General features: G+C 34.6%; 1 pseudogene; it reads left to right on the forward strand.

The window, feature by feature from the left end:
- The first annotated feature begins 14829 nt into the window (after nucleotides 1-14829).
- On the forward strand, nucleotides 14830-15932 carry LOC143683292 (zinc finger and SCAN domain-containing protein 31-like; annotated as a pseudogene).
- Nucleotides 15933-16797: the final 865 nt, after the last annotated feature.

The raw sequence follows: 16797 nt of genomic DNA on the forward strand, positions 1-16797 counted from the left end.
CCTCCCTCTGGGGAGAATGCGATGAGGCAGCTAGTAGTTGATGCAACCAACTCAGGGGCTTCAGCAAACCCTGGATTCCCTAAATTACCTTTGGAGGGAAAAGAGCAACAACCTATAATCTAATTGTTCTTGAACATGTGTACCAGGCACATGTACAAAGAAATCTTCATCAAAGTACTATCTGTAACAGGAAATAAATGCAAGAAACAAGCCAAATGTCCACCAATAAAGTTTGAAATATTTGATTATGGAATACTTCATGCCATTGAAAATGAGTGAATTATAACCCCATGCAACAGCCCAGATAAGTTTGAAAAGCAAAATGGTCAGCAAAGAAGCAAGTTGCATAATACAAACTTATGGTATTTTATAAGTACGTGTTTGCTTCTGTATACAGTACATGTATCATACAATATACAATACAAGTAAATAACCAGGAGTAAGTACAAGTAAATACAAATAATTATAAAGAAATGAAGGAAATAATGAACAAAACTCATGAGGAAGTTTCCTTTGTGGGAGAATGGAGTAAAATGGAAGGAGGAAGAGGACATCAAAGTTAATACTAATGCTCTTTCCTTTCCTTAGAATGGATGGTGAATACCCAAGTGGTCATTGCATCATTACCCTCTATGTCTTCATGTTTTAGTATTTTATACTCACTCATATTCAATAAAAAGCAAAAACAAAATATAGCCTTAATTTTTAAAGCAGAATTATGCTCAATATTAAAACAATGATGCAAGGAAATGTGGTGATTATACTTACAATTTCTACTATAAGCATTATTGTAAAATAAGTATATTGTAAAATGTCTCAAAGGAAAAAAAAATGTACGTCCTTCATGGTCAAATGAGGCTTTAGTTAGGTGCAAGACTAATAGAATGACCTGACACAGGAAAAGAAACATCATTGAAAAATTAGCAGTTCAGATGTTGTTTTCAAGGACAGAAAGGATTTCTAAAACACGGTATCTTTTTACAATGAATGAGCCTCAAAGCAATACCAAAAATGAGAATAAGTTGCTAGAATTTGGGTTGACAGAGTCTTAAATTCTATTTCTTTTCTCGTGCTCACCTGAATATGGAAAACATTAATTTCTTCCTGCTGTAAGGTGAATAGTTGGTCTCACCACATCTAGAATGTTGTTCCACTGGGGATATTATCCAAAAGGAGAATATCTCCAATTTATATTCTTAAGGAAATAGCAATTTTCCTTTTCTGTATAAAATTACCTTCCCTACCAGTCTGTTGTAATGCCTGAAATGCCCACACTTGCCTTGCTTATTAAGGCTTATAAAAGCAGCAGGCCTGTGAGTATTCAAACCTGTGGACCAAACACTTTATATTATATGTATGTGTTTATGTATATATTTTGTAAAGGACAAATAATAGACTTTCAAAAGGTCAAAGAGTCTTGCTAGCAAAACTAGCAAGAACTCAACATTTAGTGAGCTCATATTTGAAAAGAAGGAGAAAGAATAAACACACAGATACCACCTAAGAGAGGATTCTAATCTACCCAGCAGATTGAGAAGGGCTTCCACTGGTAAAGTCTTGGAAGTGCATGATACTTACCGTCTCAAAGAGTGGTCCAGCCCCCAGATGAGAAACAAGAGAGGCTGCAAGAAAACTGTAGACTACCCCGGGATTGTTCAGTGGAAAAAGTATAATGAGCAATTGGGTCCTCAGCTCTGGTGCACAAGTGAACGTGAGATCCAATTTCACACTACCCATGGGATGTGGAGACCCTCAAGCTGAGAAATTAATACAAGAATGTGTCGAATCCATGAACCTATGGCAGCCTCAGCTGGGCAGAACCAAAAGGGGAATTCTCCTGTGATGGTGTCTTCACAGCACGGAGCATGTAGGATTTCCATGGAAAGCATCATGAACTTGCAAAGATTACAAAAGATTCAAGAATATAAGGCTTTATAAAAGAAAGTTATATAGCAAAACTGGGTGGTTTGAACCCTAGGAAATAAAGAAAACATTGTTTGAAGTAAGTATGATTAAAATTTTCAAACAAATAAAGTAATAATAAAAAACTAAATAAAAGTATGATGTTTGAGTAAAGTCGGGTTTTATTTAAAGAGGGAAACACTAGTCTGAGGCATTTTTTAAATGACAACTCATTGGATGAGTGACATAGTACCCACAAAGATTGGAAGAAAGATTTGAGGAGATCACCCCAAATGCAGCAGAGAGATAGAAATAAGAAAATGAAGATATTAAATATGGAAGTTAAAATCAAAAGAATCTAAAAAAGATAAGGAAAACAAATTAAAAGAAAAAATTATGAGTCTTAAGTCTTTCTAATAGGAGTTCCAAAAAGAGACTAGAAAATGAATTTTTAATATATTTTTATTGTTATACAAATAAATTGATGACTCTTTTCAATTCTTTGGAGTTTCACAGAGGTATAGATTCATGTAACCACCTCCACATTCAGGATACAGGAGAGTTCCATCATCCCACAAAACCCCTTTTGCTATATCTTTAGAGATATACCCACAACTTGCCTATATCACTAACAAACACTGATATCTTCCCATCATTATAATTTTGTCTTTTCAAGAATAGCAAATAAATGTAATCATACAGCATGGGGAACCTTCTGAAATGGCTTTTCTTCCTCACCATATTGTTTTTGAGATTCATCCAATTCTACACACATCAGTAATTCACTCTTTTATTAATTCTGGACATACCAGAGTTTGTTTATCCATTCTCCCGCTGAAGGACATCTGGGTTGTTTCCAGCTCTTGACTATTACAAATAAAATAGCTGTGGACATTTCTGTACATGTTTTTACATGAACATAAGTTTGATTTCCTCTAGGGCAAATGTCCAGGAATAGTATTGCTTGTTTGTATAATAAGTATATGTTTAGCTTTACAAGAAACTGCTAAATCATTGGGAAAGTCATTTTAAAAAGAAGTAATGACTGAAGATTTTCCAAGAAATTAAAAGATTGAAGAAGCACACCTTATGAAGAGTAAAGAAAGGCCTTAGCAGGGTAAAGGAAAGACAAATCCATATTTATACACATGGTACTTAAATTGCAAAATCAAAGAAAAGGAAAAAATTCATGAAAACCCTAGAAAGTAAAAAAAGACTAAAGCCTAAGAAATGACAATAGATCAGTGACAACATCAACCAGAAAACAATTATTCATTTCCTGCAAGTACTAATGGAAGATGTCTTTAACCTTGATGTTCGGATTTACTTTCAGCTAAAGAATGATAAAACTGCTAAAAGATGCAGCAATTCTAAAAGAATAAAAGGCAGTAAACCCATAGGTAAGGAAAGGTTGCGGAAAGAAATGACAAAAAAATCCTTTTTGATGCTAGATAAATGCTAGGAACATGATGACTTGGGAAGAAAAGGAGCAGCTTACAATGGTGTGGTTAGGGAAGGTCTGTCTGTGGAGGCAACGTCTGAGCAGAGATATAAAAATATGAATAAACCAGCAAGGCAAAGATCTCTGTGAAGAGTGGATAGAGAGAACACAGAGCAAAGGCCCTGAAGTGGAAACGAGCTCAGCACGAAGAAGAAATGAAACTCCAACATTGGTGGAAGGAGTGAGGGAAATGGGTAATGTGGGAGAAGAGACAGGGCAGTAGACAAGTCTCATAACATAACCATGGTAAGGAGTTTGAATTTCTTTCTAGATGCAAATGAAAACATGGCTTATTCTACTTAAAAAAAAAAAAAAAGCACGCTATGTGGAACTTCAATTTCCTGCATTTTTTTGGGAGGGGGGAAAGGGGGTTTGAATGTATGCATTTCTGTAAGTTTGACTTATTTGCATACACATTCAGTAGAATACCTGATATCAAGGTGTACAATCACATTTTTGTTATTGTTGCTGTTATGTTGACATTGTTTTTATGAAGCCTAAAGAATAGAAAGATTTTTACATGTGGTGACTGTGAAAATGATTACATGTAATTATACCATACTCAGAAATCTTTAAAAATCATGAAAATGCAGACATACTATTTGTTCACCCATCCACATACCCATTCATTCATTCGTTCATTTTTTTTTTTTCAAAATCTATTGATTGGTGCATAGTATGGATCAGACACTGCACTGAGCTGAGTATGCAGAGGTAAACAAGGTAGATGGAATCTCCATGTGCATACTTCCTGTCAGGAAAGACAGATCAAATATTCCAAACCTTCCTCCACAGGGATTTTGAGAGTTGAGGGGTTAATATCAAAAGACAGATATGGGAGTGGAGTTTGCAGATTGCAGTGCTTTATTAGAGACACAAAGTTTTGTTGCAGCAAGAAAGTTGGTCACTTGTAAAACAGAGTAGCTTTGATCTTTTAAGGATGGCAAATAACTTTGATAACCATAAAAAGCAAGTCAGCTTAATGCCTATTGATTGGACAGGGGTTTGTCCATCTTATAAAGGCAGGTCTCGGGCAGGTGGGATTTATTTTATATTAGGTCAAATATAATGAAGTAGGGGCTTAATTGGCTATCTGGGTCAGCTACCTTGGTGGAATTTCACATTTCAAAAGATATTTGAGGGTGGACCATGGGGTGGCTCAGTGGCAGAGTTCTTGCCTGCCATGCTGGAGACTTGGGTTCAATTCTAGTGCCTGCCCATGCAAAAAAAAAGAAAGAAAAAAGATATTAAAGAGGGAACTCATAGTAGTAGGGCACAGGTTTTGGTTCTAAGGGGTCCCCTGGGCTTTCTTTATAATAATTTTATTGGTAGACTCCCTGAAACTCAATTTATGTTCCAGTAAGAAAGCAACAACTGTAAAACCTTACTTGGATTATTTTATTTGACTGTATCCATGTTTCCACTGATTAAAGACAAGCTGCCTTAGGAGCATCACATTCTGTATAAAAATTAGGATTCTCTTCTCCTTCTCATATCTGACCATTATCCTGTGGGTCCTTCATTGCCATTTGAACTAGTTTTTCCCTCTGATTATACCACTCTTTCCTTAGTTATTCATTCAGGTCTCTGTTCAAATGTCCTTCTCAGATAGGTATTCTCTAACCACCTTCCCTAAAATAGCATCCCTGCCTAAATTCATTCGTCTTCCTTACTCTGCTTCAGTTTTCTTAACACAATATCACCCTCTGACATAATATATATTAGTTTTTGTTTTATTTATTGCTATATTTCTCATGTCTGGAATATCATCTGTTATAAAAATAGATACTCAATAAATATTTGACCAAGTTAGGAAATAAAAAAAGAGCCCATTTTTATACTAAGAAATTATAAAATTGCACAATTTTCGAATCCCATATTTATGAATATTATTTTTAAGATACCAGGATGATGACCATGTATTAACATACATGTTTTCAATCCACTGGAGATAAAAAAATCAAATTAACTTCGGTCTTGCAAGCCATTGATAAGGTGAATTAATTCATGTTAATCCTAATGATAAAGAAATTGTGCCAGAATTGACTTATTTTTTAAAACGTTCGAACCTTCCTAATTAAACAACAAAAGGTAAGTCTTTACTGGACATGTCCACCTGGAATGAAAATCATGTTTTCAATTGTATGACCTGAGACTGATCGTGAAACTTGTGTTGTTTGTGACTTTGTTGTGAAGAATCTTTGCCTCCTGGTGGTAAACTAAATAATTACATAATTAGTTAACTATCTTCACTATAAGTTCCTTTGGCAAGAATTTAGCTAAAATAGAAAATTATGCAGAGCACAAATTTGAAGAATCTTCAGGCTGCTGAGGAAACCACACGACTCTACCTCTCAGAAAGAAGTATACTTATTAATATTTCCACTGTCATCAAATTAAAAAAAAATACACAGCATTTTGGTGTTTCAGGAATCCTTCTGAAATAAGTTTATGATAAACGTCATTAATCTTAATCCATTCCTATGGGCATGAACCTATTGTAAGTAGGATCTTTTGATGAGGTTTCTTCAATCAAGGCAGAGTCCAGTTGAATCATTACTGCTGGAGGCCTTATAGAGAAAGCCATAGAGAGTGAAGCCAGGAGAGCATGGAAGTCAACAGAACCCAGAAGACAAAGGAATAGACACGGCCATATACACTTGCAATGGAAAAGCTTAATGGACCCCAAAATTGCTGTCCAGCCAGAAGACACAGACCCAGGGAGGAAGCAAGACTTCTAGCCTCTGAAACCATGAGCCAACACATTCCTGCTGTTAAGCCAACCCTTGTTTAGTATTTGGTTTAGCAGCTAGGAATGTAAGAATGTTCAGCAGCATAGATGAGCTGATCTCTTTGCATTGATATTCACCTTCTTTTCAGAATAATGTGAGAGAATAGAAGGCAAGATCAATGCCATTAAAAAAAAATAATTTATTTGAAATCATTTCAAACTTACAGGACATTTGCAAAACTAATATGAAATCCTCACAGAGAACTCCTCCAACATACTTCCTACCCAGATAGCCAGATTCACCAGAATTTTTAACATTTTTGCAACATTTTCCATATCATTCTATCTCTCTATCTATCCATCTTTCTACCTGTCTATCATCTATCTGTTTGAATGTCTATCTATCTAAGGATAAATAAATTTTAATGAGTTCTGTGGAAGGAATTAAGTAAGTCAGCAGTACTACGTACCCTTGCAAGTTAGGTACTGGCCCAGGACTAAGCTATGCAGAGATTCATTGGGAAAAAAAGTGTCTACCTCACTAGTTTGATTAGCAGTCCTTGTGGGGAAAAAAGGGCCTTCTATTTCATTTTATTTAGTGGTTCCATTATGGTAAAAAAGAGAGAAGTGGGAATTTTTTCATTCTCATTGTATAAATCAGTCATGCCCACTTATCTCACTAATAATATCTAAGCTCTGAGTTCTTTATTTTTTATCTCTTTTATAATTTAAATCTGAATATTTCCTTTAGAAATAGAATAATGAAATTGTTCTTCCTGTGGATATGTTTGTAGGATAAAATTAATACTTAATGAAAATAATATTGAGAGAATATTATTGAATTAAGAATATCTCTTAAAAATGGAACAATTTTCATTCTGTTTTATTTGTGTGAAATATTAGATTATTTTCTCTGACTTTATCTAAAGATGAATTCCTTTATCTTGATGACTTTCATTTTTTCTAATGAAAAGTTCTTCAAATTCTGACTCTCTTTAGATACTTACATTTTTTCATTATAAAGGAAAGCATACTCATTATTTATTTATTTATTTATTTTTTTACATGGGCAGGCACCGGGAATCAAACCCAGGTCCTCTGGAATGGCAGGCAAGCATTTTTGCCTGCTGAGCCACCGTGGCCTGCCTCATTATTTTTTAATTATAAAATATGCAACAATTTATGCAGAAAAATATAAAAATGATCCAAACTCTTCAATACTATTTACGGTTTAGTTCATACCATTTATAATTTTATATGTGCATAGATACACATGCATATTCTTTAATAAAAACATTTTTCAGCATCAATAAATAAAGAAGTACAGCATCATTTTTAAATTACCACATATATTCAATTGTAGGATGTACTTTGCTTTCAAATTTGTAACTAAGTTTATAAAAGTCCTTGTATCATTTAATGTTAATATCCTAGAGGATTTAAATGATTATTTGATTAATAAGGTAATAATATTTTTAATATCTAAGATTAATGCGTAATTTAGGAAGATGACTTTGTGACCTAAATGTCTAGAAGCTCTAAATGTGCATTTCAATTGGTTCTTATACTAGCCATCTTTTAAAAATAGTGTTCAGTAAACATGTCGGTGTACTTCACAGATTTGTTGATGGGATCATTTTGTTTTCTCTTAACTATAAAACAAGCTTTTGCCAAGTCACAGTCTTATGATATTTGCCTTGATATCCTCAAAGAAGTTTTGACAAAAATGCCATTGATCCTCACAATACATCTGCAAGAAAAACAGGAAGTGGGAACCCTATTCCTTGATTTTTTTGGCTTAAATTGACACTGACTAGGTAAACATTTGACTTGGGGCTTATCATTCTTGATTCATTGACTAAGAAGAGTAAGTTAGACTGAAAAGACATGACTGATTTATAAGAGAATTCTTAGAAAACTGACATTGGACCCCTCTTCCCATTCCTATTTTGTTTGCAATCAAATCTGCTTGCTCTAGGCAAAATGTTAGGAAGGCCAAGTTCTAGGTTTCAGGACTTCCTGGGTCTGTCTCGAGGCCCTTTATGATGGATCCAATACAATGACCCTGGTCTTGTAAACTCACAAATCAGAGGCCAGGTCCTTCTGTTGCTATTTAGTGGGATACATGACTGTCTCAATAAATTCATCTATGACAGTGTGTAAAGTAAAAAAATCCTAGGAGTTGTGGCTTATTTTCAAGGAAAAATGAATTTTGTTGGTGGTTTTCTGAAGAAAATGTCATTTTGACAACTCAAAGGAAGAGGGTTTTCATCCAAGCAAGAGTAAAGGTCTTATACCTGGCTCATCATATAGAAACCATCTACCTACCTCAACTTAGTTTTCTTGCAGATATATTTGTGTCTCTGGCTGCTTCTTATAAAACATTTCTACTGAGTTATATTTGAACAGTTTTTTACTTTATCAGAGGAATATCATGTTCATGGATTTCTTGAAGCATGATTTTAACCACTGCTTTAGTAAGTTTTTGCCCTTCCTTTTGTTTCTTTTATCTGATACTTAGCATGTTAACTAACACATAGTAGGTTGCCTTGAACACTGATAGCTTTTTCCCATTATCCATTTTGAACATTTGTTTTATATAACACCAGTCTGATTTTCTGTGCTCAGCCCAAAAGCTACATCTCTAAGCCATACATCCTTGCAGCTAGAGTATGTTATATAGTTCTGGCCAATAAGGTATGAGAAAACATCCACTGAGCATTTCTGGGAAAGCTTTACTTTCTTGGAAATGGGCACCAACATGTTTGCCTTATCACTATCTTCTTCTTCCTGAAGGTAAAATATATTTTAGAACTCTGAGGATTAAAGCTGCATGCTATGGGTAGGAGTAGGAGCTCTGTCTCTGATAGTACCTTGGACCCAGCCATTATATGTCTATCAACTGAATTTCTTGTTACTTGGAAAAATCACATATGCACCTTTGGTTAAGCCATTATAGTTATTTTTTCTGCATCAGAAACCAAATGTATGTCTATTACATAGACATCTAGTCAATTCAAGTGAGAAGAATGATTTCCCAGACATGGTACATTCAGAAAAGACAATGTAGAATGTAATATTTGCTTAATCAAGAAAATTTAGGAGGCAACTCTCTTTCCCAAATAAGCACATACATTCAAAAGTGAAAACAACAACTTATTTTGCATTCTCTCTTCCACTCTTCTTCACTAAAGAATGTAACATTTAGCTAGCTGTAAGCACTTCGAAATTTCAAATATACAATTTATACAACATTTTAATATTGAAGTCACATTTGATGATACACGAGGAAACATTAAATTATGAGCCAATCAGCATTTGAAGTAGTGTGTGATTCTTTTAGAATGTTGATTAAAAAATAGATGCAGGTGTAATCAATAATGCATGTACATTCAATCAGTAATCTTGATTTTTGCTCAGTTGTTTAATTGAAATCTCAGAAATTAACACACTTGTAAATTTCTGTTATGCTAAGGAACTATTACTTTTTACCACTGAGATTTATTTTAGTGGCCCTACTAATGTTCCTCTAAGATGGGAAATAAAGGTTATGCTCACGAAATGTCCAATTCCCTGTGCTTTAGCAATAGAGTATCAGCAAAACTGAAAATTCTACTTTTCTCTGAATCTAGACTCAGTCTACTATTCAGGGGACAAAACAAAATATTATTAGAATGCATTCTCTATTGAAAACAAGATGAAATCCTTTGGCTACAGTAAACACAAATACGTGTAAAGCCAATGTTGGTAGAAAGCACAGATATTCACTTTTTGGACCATTTACTAGATATTTGATATTTACAACTAATGCAATTTAGAAGATGGATGATCTCTATTCTTTGCCATACCAGAATACCCTTCTATTTGGAGGAATTGTTCTTCTCCCATTCGCTCCATGCAAATTTTTTGAATAGCCAAGCAACAGCCTTGTACTCTCTGATCTCTTGCTTGTACACACATTAAAATTAGGCCATTTAGAATTTTCCACCTTTATTTTTTTAACTAAAACTCAAGACAAAAAGTGCCATTGCCTTTATGCCATGGATTTGAGATTCTAGCGATGCTTGTGGTAGAATTTAAGGACCCCAAGGACAGCAAACTTGAGAAAATTATCACAGAGAGGAAAGATGGAGGGAGATTTCATCCATTTTCGTGGTTTGATCTGTCAATCAATTAATTCTCTATTTTGATTAAATCAATGTTCACTTAGTTAACAAAACATTTACCTAACATGTACTATGTTAGTGATGCAGTGATGAAAGGCAGCCTTTCCAGAACTTATAATTCAATCAGAGAAAACACATCAAAATAACTCTAACATAATATGATACATTGTGATATATATTATAATGTGATAAGTTCACGATAGCTGTCTCAAAAAGCTTTGAGATATCAGAAGAAACGGTAATTGACAGCAAAGTTAGAGAAGGTTTCAAATAAGCTGTGTTATTAGGGGTCCATGTTAAAGAAGTTGGAGGATGAGTGGAAAAGGACAGAAAAGCATAATGCGTAGATAGATGCAGCAGATACGCATTTACAGGCATGAGATGAAGGTGTAGAAGTACATTGTGGGTTTGGAAGAAAGGTAAGTACCTTGCCATAGTTAGAGCATGAGGTATCTCTGTGTTAGAGGAAGACTTGAGATGAATCTCTAAGTGTAGATTAGGGTTGGATATTTTAAAGGACTGGATACTCTATGTTATGGAAATGTAGTCATGGAAGGATCCAAATTAAACAATGGAAAATGCTACTGCATTTTTGAAGAAAAATTCTGGGAGCCTGGCAATTTGGAAAAATAAAAGGTAAATTAATGAATAGATTTTTGAATGGAGAAGCTAGCAATAGATGCTCCTGTTAGTAATCTCTTATAATAGTGTTATTAAAGAGAAAAGGAGTCCATACAGCTTGGTAGTTATAGCAATAGGAAAATAGTATTGTAAATGTTAAATCACACTAGAGAATCTATGCAACATCAGGAGTTAGAGAGGATCCAAGGTTTGTTTTCAGCTTCTATCTTGGTCAAAAGCTAGAAGAATGATGATATTATTTGTTATGGAATATGAGACAAAGAATAAGTATCTGGGAAAGGGTAATTAATTCAAGCAAAGGGCAGTTGTAAGCTATGGGGCTGGAAATTATAAGGAAAGTTATAATTACAGATAGTAAATTGGGAATTCATCAGGGTGTAAGTGCTAATGAAATGGATAGTCACATGATTTCCAAGAGATTATGTATAAGATAAGACCAAGAATCCTGGAGAATATCAGAGTTTATGGGACCTGAAAAAATTTCAGCCAACGTGATTGAAAAAAAAAACGGTTGGCCTTTCAAGAGGGTAATCGTTTGTGCTTACATTTCTGACTCCTTTTCTTGCCAGCTCCTTGCTAGGCATTTCAACAAATAAAATAACCCTGTTAAATAAGTTTTTATGTGTCACAAAATAAATAAAAAGCAGGAAAAAAGCTTAAACCATAGAGAAATATAGCCTCTCAAGATGATGCAATTAGAGCACAAAAATGGTTTAATGTAACCAAAGAAACGTGGTACTTAGTACAGGAATAGAAAATGATAATGCTCACTGTTGTGGTCTGAAAATGTAATGGAACAACTATTTAAGACAACAAAAATATAAAAATTGGAGATCACAAGGGAAAAGATATAGACTAGGGAGGAAAGCAAAAAGCCTACAGGAGCTTGACAGATAGTAAAGTTACATGAATTAGAATAGGAATAAGATAATAGAAAGTAGTATAAGACTGAGGCTAAAACTGGAGAGCCCATGTCCTACATAGACACATCAAATTTTGCTTTGTAAACACTCAACAGGCTAAAAAAAAAAAAAAAAAAAAAAAAAAAATCTGCTGGTCAGAATCTGGAAAGCATATTTCAGTTTTAAGACTACAGAAATGGTTATTTGAATAACTACATTTTCTACCACCCACATACATACACACACTCATTCTGTACTGTACTCCCTCCAAAGGAAGAATTTACTTTCTTTCATCATCATTTATAAAAAATTGATATATATGGAAATGATTAAAACCTTATATATCTAAAAAAACATACATTTTGTAAGCTATGTTATTTAACCAAATCCAATAAACCAGAAATTAACAAACAAAAATACTTGAAAACTTGAACAGCTTGGAAGCACCCAAAGTAAGTTGAACCACATGAAACTGCTGATATCTGACTATTTTTGACTGACAAAAATAGTAATTCCATATAGGTCAACCTAATAAAATGCTAGATGCAAAAGTCAATGAAAATGAAATTCCAAATTATATAGGATTAGCAAAAATGGGAACATTTCAGATGAAACCTAATGTTATAAAAGGAGTAAAACTTTATATTTTATTAAAAGAAATAAAATAAGTATGCATTCTAAGAGACCAAAACAAATATATATTAAAGAAAAAAGTAACAGGCCTTTTGGCCTGTTATGGTAGTCTTATTAAAGGCATTTACCTCCACATTCTCCCAGGAAGACAGAAAATACTTAGTAATAACAACAACAAAAAATCAATAGATTATAATAAAGCTCACACAAAGAAGAGAATAGGATGGGAAACCAATAGCAGATGAAAAATAGCACAACACTCTGGGAGAAGGAAAGTGAATGAAGGAGTCATGTCTGATGAAGGGTGGAGCGCTCCTAACTAGAATATAAGTGGAGGAAACCAACCACCCTTCTGGAGAGACAAGGAGAGAGCCTAGAGCCAAGATGGTTAGCACTACAGGGCTGAGAGTGAAGGGAAACTTGAAGATCCTATATCTCGAATGGCTTAGTGCAACACACCTTCTCCTTTCAGACCATTGTGAGACTCCAAATCTACAGAAATCAAACACACTCAGGAGAACTAAAGCAGCAAAGTCTTCCAGTCAGACTTTCTATCTCATTTTTAAACATAAATGTACAATTTAGGATTAACAGACAACTAATGAAAGCCTATAGTATTAAACAGAATGTCCTACTAGATAGTCAGGGGGAAGAAATAATGCAAATAACCTGATAGAACAATGGACAGGCAATCCACAGAAAATAATATCAAAGTTGCCTAAACATATAAAAATGCTCAATCACAAATAATCATGGAAATTAAAATTATAAAAATGAAATAACATTTTTCATCCATCATGTTAGAAAATGTTTAAAATTGTTGGTAGGTTCTGGCGAGGGTGTGGGGAAAAGGGATGACTCATGCTTTGCTGATAGGAGAAAGAATTGCTCTAAGTCTTTGGTAAGTTATCTGACTGTATCTAATATAATTTATATTTACAAATACTTTAATCAAACAATCTCCACTATGAGAATAAATTTTCTGCCAGGACATATATGAATGATTTTGCAGAATTGTTTGTTGGGGTGTGAGCTAGTTTGAAACTCTTATGTACCCCAGAAAAGTCATGTCTTTTTCCTAATCCAATCTTGTGGGGACAGACCTATTGTTTAGGGTGGAAACTTTGATTGGATTGTTGCTATGGAGATGTGACATAATCGTGAGTGTGATCTTTTGATTAGATGGAGGTGTGTCTCTGTCCATTTAAGGTGGGTCTTGATTGTTGCTGGAATCTTTAAAAGGTGAAACATTTTGGAAAGACTCAGCTACTTCAGAGCTGACAGAAGCACAGATGTTTGAAAATGCAAAAGCCCCTGGAGATGCCAGGAACTGAGAGAGCTGGCAAAAGCTAGATAAGAACTAGAGCCAACACAGATAGAGACAATTGGGGATGCAGAAAGAAAATGCCCCTGGGGCAACTGTTTGAAACCAGAAGCCAAAGGAACAACAGATGCCAACCACATGCCTTCCCACCTGACAGAGGTGTTCAGGATGCCATCAGCCTTTCCTGAGACAAGGAATGGATGCCTTAGTTTGGACATTTTTATGGCCTTAGAACTGTAAATTTTTAGCTTAATAAATCTCCTTTATAAAAGCCACCCTAGGTTTGGCGACAATTCTGGCATTATGGCTGTTTCCAGGGAGAGATTTTCTAGGCTTGGAGAGATTTTTATTGATCACCTATTATATACCAGGCACTATTCTAGACTCTGGAATTAGTGTAATGTACAGAACAGATAAAGCTCCTTCTTTTATGGCATGTATATTATTGTGGGGTAACAGTCAAAACAAATAAATACAGTATCAAGTGGCATGTTACAAAGGAAAATATAGTGGGTTAAGAGAATAGTGGTGGGAGAACCATTAAAAAGTTATATAGAAATACCTCTTTGAGGAAATGTTTTTGAATATACTTTAATGAAGGAAGGGACTTTCTTATACAGATATCTTGTTAAGAGCATACCAAATAAGTGTGAAGGTTCTCAGATGGAATGAGTTTGACATGTTTTATATAGAAAAGGATTTAATTAAAGCAGAGTGGGCACAGGAAACATTAGTAGGAAAAAGACAATTTTTTTTTTCATTTCCAAAGCTGAGTCATATAAATTTTCATTAGAAAATGGAACAGTAAATCCTCAGATCATTTGCAACGCTGTCAACTAAATTTCAAATAACCTTTTCCATCTTACCTTTCTTAAATTAGTCTAGGCATTGGCCTTTATATTACATACGGACTTTTTTTTGTTAACTGATGGGAATTTTTCATCTTAATGATACTTTTTATACTTTTTGTAGGGGAATTTCCCTGTAGTATTAGCCCTCCTACAGGGGAATCCCTCTCTTGAGTGAAAATGGCTACAGATTTTCTCATCCAGGGTAGAGAGGAACAGGAGGGACGTGTGATATTAAAGATGGAGGAAGTTAACTTCTTTGTATAGGAAATTAACTTGCAACAGAACAGCCAGTCCAGCCAGGAGGACTTTCACAAATGCTTTTGACAACTCTGCTACTAGGAGACACCTGGGCCCAAGGAGGCATTCAGCCAACTCTAGAAACTTGGACATCAGTGGCTAAGGCCAGATAACCATAACAAGGGGTAGTGGCTGGAGTAGTTCCTGGTCATTCTGTCTGAGAAGCTGAAGTCTTGGGCACGAGAACATCATCACTGAATGTAGATGAGGCTGTGTCTTTGCTGGAGGATTTGGAAAGAGAACTCGATTTCAGAGCAGATGGACAGGAAGTGGTCTGGTAGTAGGACATATCTCTGGGAGCCACACAGCAGCATCACGTTATCAGCTCCAGTACACTGAGACCCTGCTTGAGCATGATTCTTTGGAACACTATTCCCTACAAGAAAGAGAAAGTGTGACCAAGTCTGAGACTGGGAAATTGGTTCCAAAGTATGAAACATCTAAAAGACTGAAATCACGTAGAACACAAATCACAGTAGAATCTGCTGAAACAGGAATGTTCTCCAGGGAACTAATTTCAGAAACGTTTGTGAATGCAAGGACAGGTTTGAAAAGCATCAAGGAAATTCAGAAGAAGGAAAAGAGCACAGATGTGATCAGTGTGTGAAGAGCTTCATTCACAGTTTTAGTTTTATTGGACATCAGATAATCCATGTAGGGGAAAAACCCTTTCAGTTTAAAGAGTGTGGAAGAACCTTTGGTCAAAACGCAACCCATTTTAACACCTCATAATTCACACTGGTGAAAAAAACGTATCAGTATAATCGGTGCGGTAAAAGTTTTAGTCAAGGCTCAATCCTTTTTAACATCAGAGAAACCACACAGAAGAGGAAGCTTGTAAGTACAATGAATGTGGCAAAACTTTCAGTAATTGTATAGGACTCACTCAGTATCAGAGATACCATACCTTAATAAAATGCTACCATAGCAAAAAAAAAAAAAAAAAAAAGTCAGCCCGTTTCTCGTATATTGCATTCTGGTAACATTAGCAAACTAAAACAGAGTAGGAAAATGGAATAATCAGCATATCTCTCAAAATCCATATTTATTAATCAGAGTTATGGTGAGAAAATGTACATGATGTGGTTGGTATGTATCAAGAAAAATAGGCATAGTCATATTTTAATATGATTCCAATTTTGGAAGACAAAAATATAATTAGAAAAATATGTGTATATCTCTTATTTGCTTCTTTTTATTAGAATGCAAAGAGTAATCATTTTTTCAAATGTAAATTTATCAACATATATTCATACACTGACTCACCAATGTTTACTTATACCAAGGAACAAATTGGCCAGAAAGTCACATCATAGGCATAGCTTTTTTTTTACTCTTTTTTTAAATTTCTTTTCTTTTAACTTTTTTGTTGTATAGTATAACATATATACAAAGCAAAGAAATAAAAGAGCAATAGCTTTCAAAGCACTCTTCAACAAGTAGTTACAGGACGGATCCCAGAGTTTGTCATGGGCTACCATATGATCTTCTCAGATTTTTCCTTCTAACTGCTCCAGAATATTAGAGGCTAGAAGGAATAAATGTCTTTTTATCATCACAATTGACTTTTAAAAAATTTTTTGTGAAAAATAACACGTATACAAAAAAGCAATAAAATTCAAAGGTCAGCACCACAATTAGTTGTAGAACAGATTTCAGACTTTGGCATGGGTTACAATTCCACAATTTTAGGTTTTTACTTTTAGCTGCTCTAAGATACTAGAGGCTAAAAGAAATATCAGTTTAATGATTTAGCAATCATATTCGTTTGTTAAATCTTATCTTCTCTGTATAACTCCACATCACCTTTGATCTTTCTGTTCCTCTCTTTAGAGGTGATTGGGTTAT

The sequence above is a fragment of the Tamandua tetradactyla genome, chromosome 5, assembly GCF_023851605.1.
Source record: "Tamandua tetradactyla isolate mTamTet1 chromosome 5, mTamTet1.pri, whole genome shotgun sequence".
Classification (NCBI taxonomy): Eukaryota; Metazoa; Chordata; class Mammalia; order Pilosa; family Myrmecophagidae; genus Tamandua; species Tamandua tetradactyla.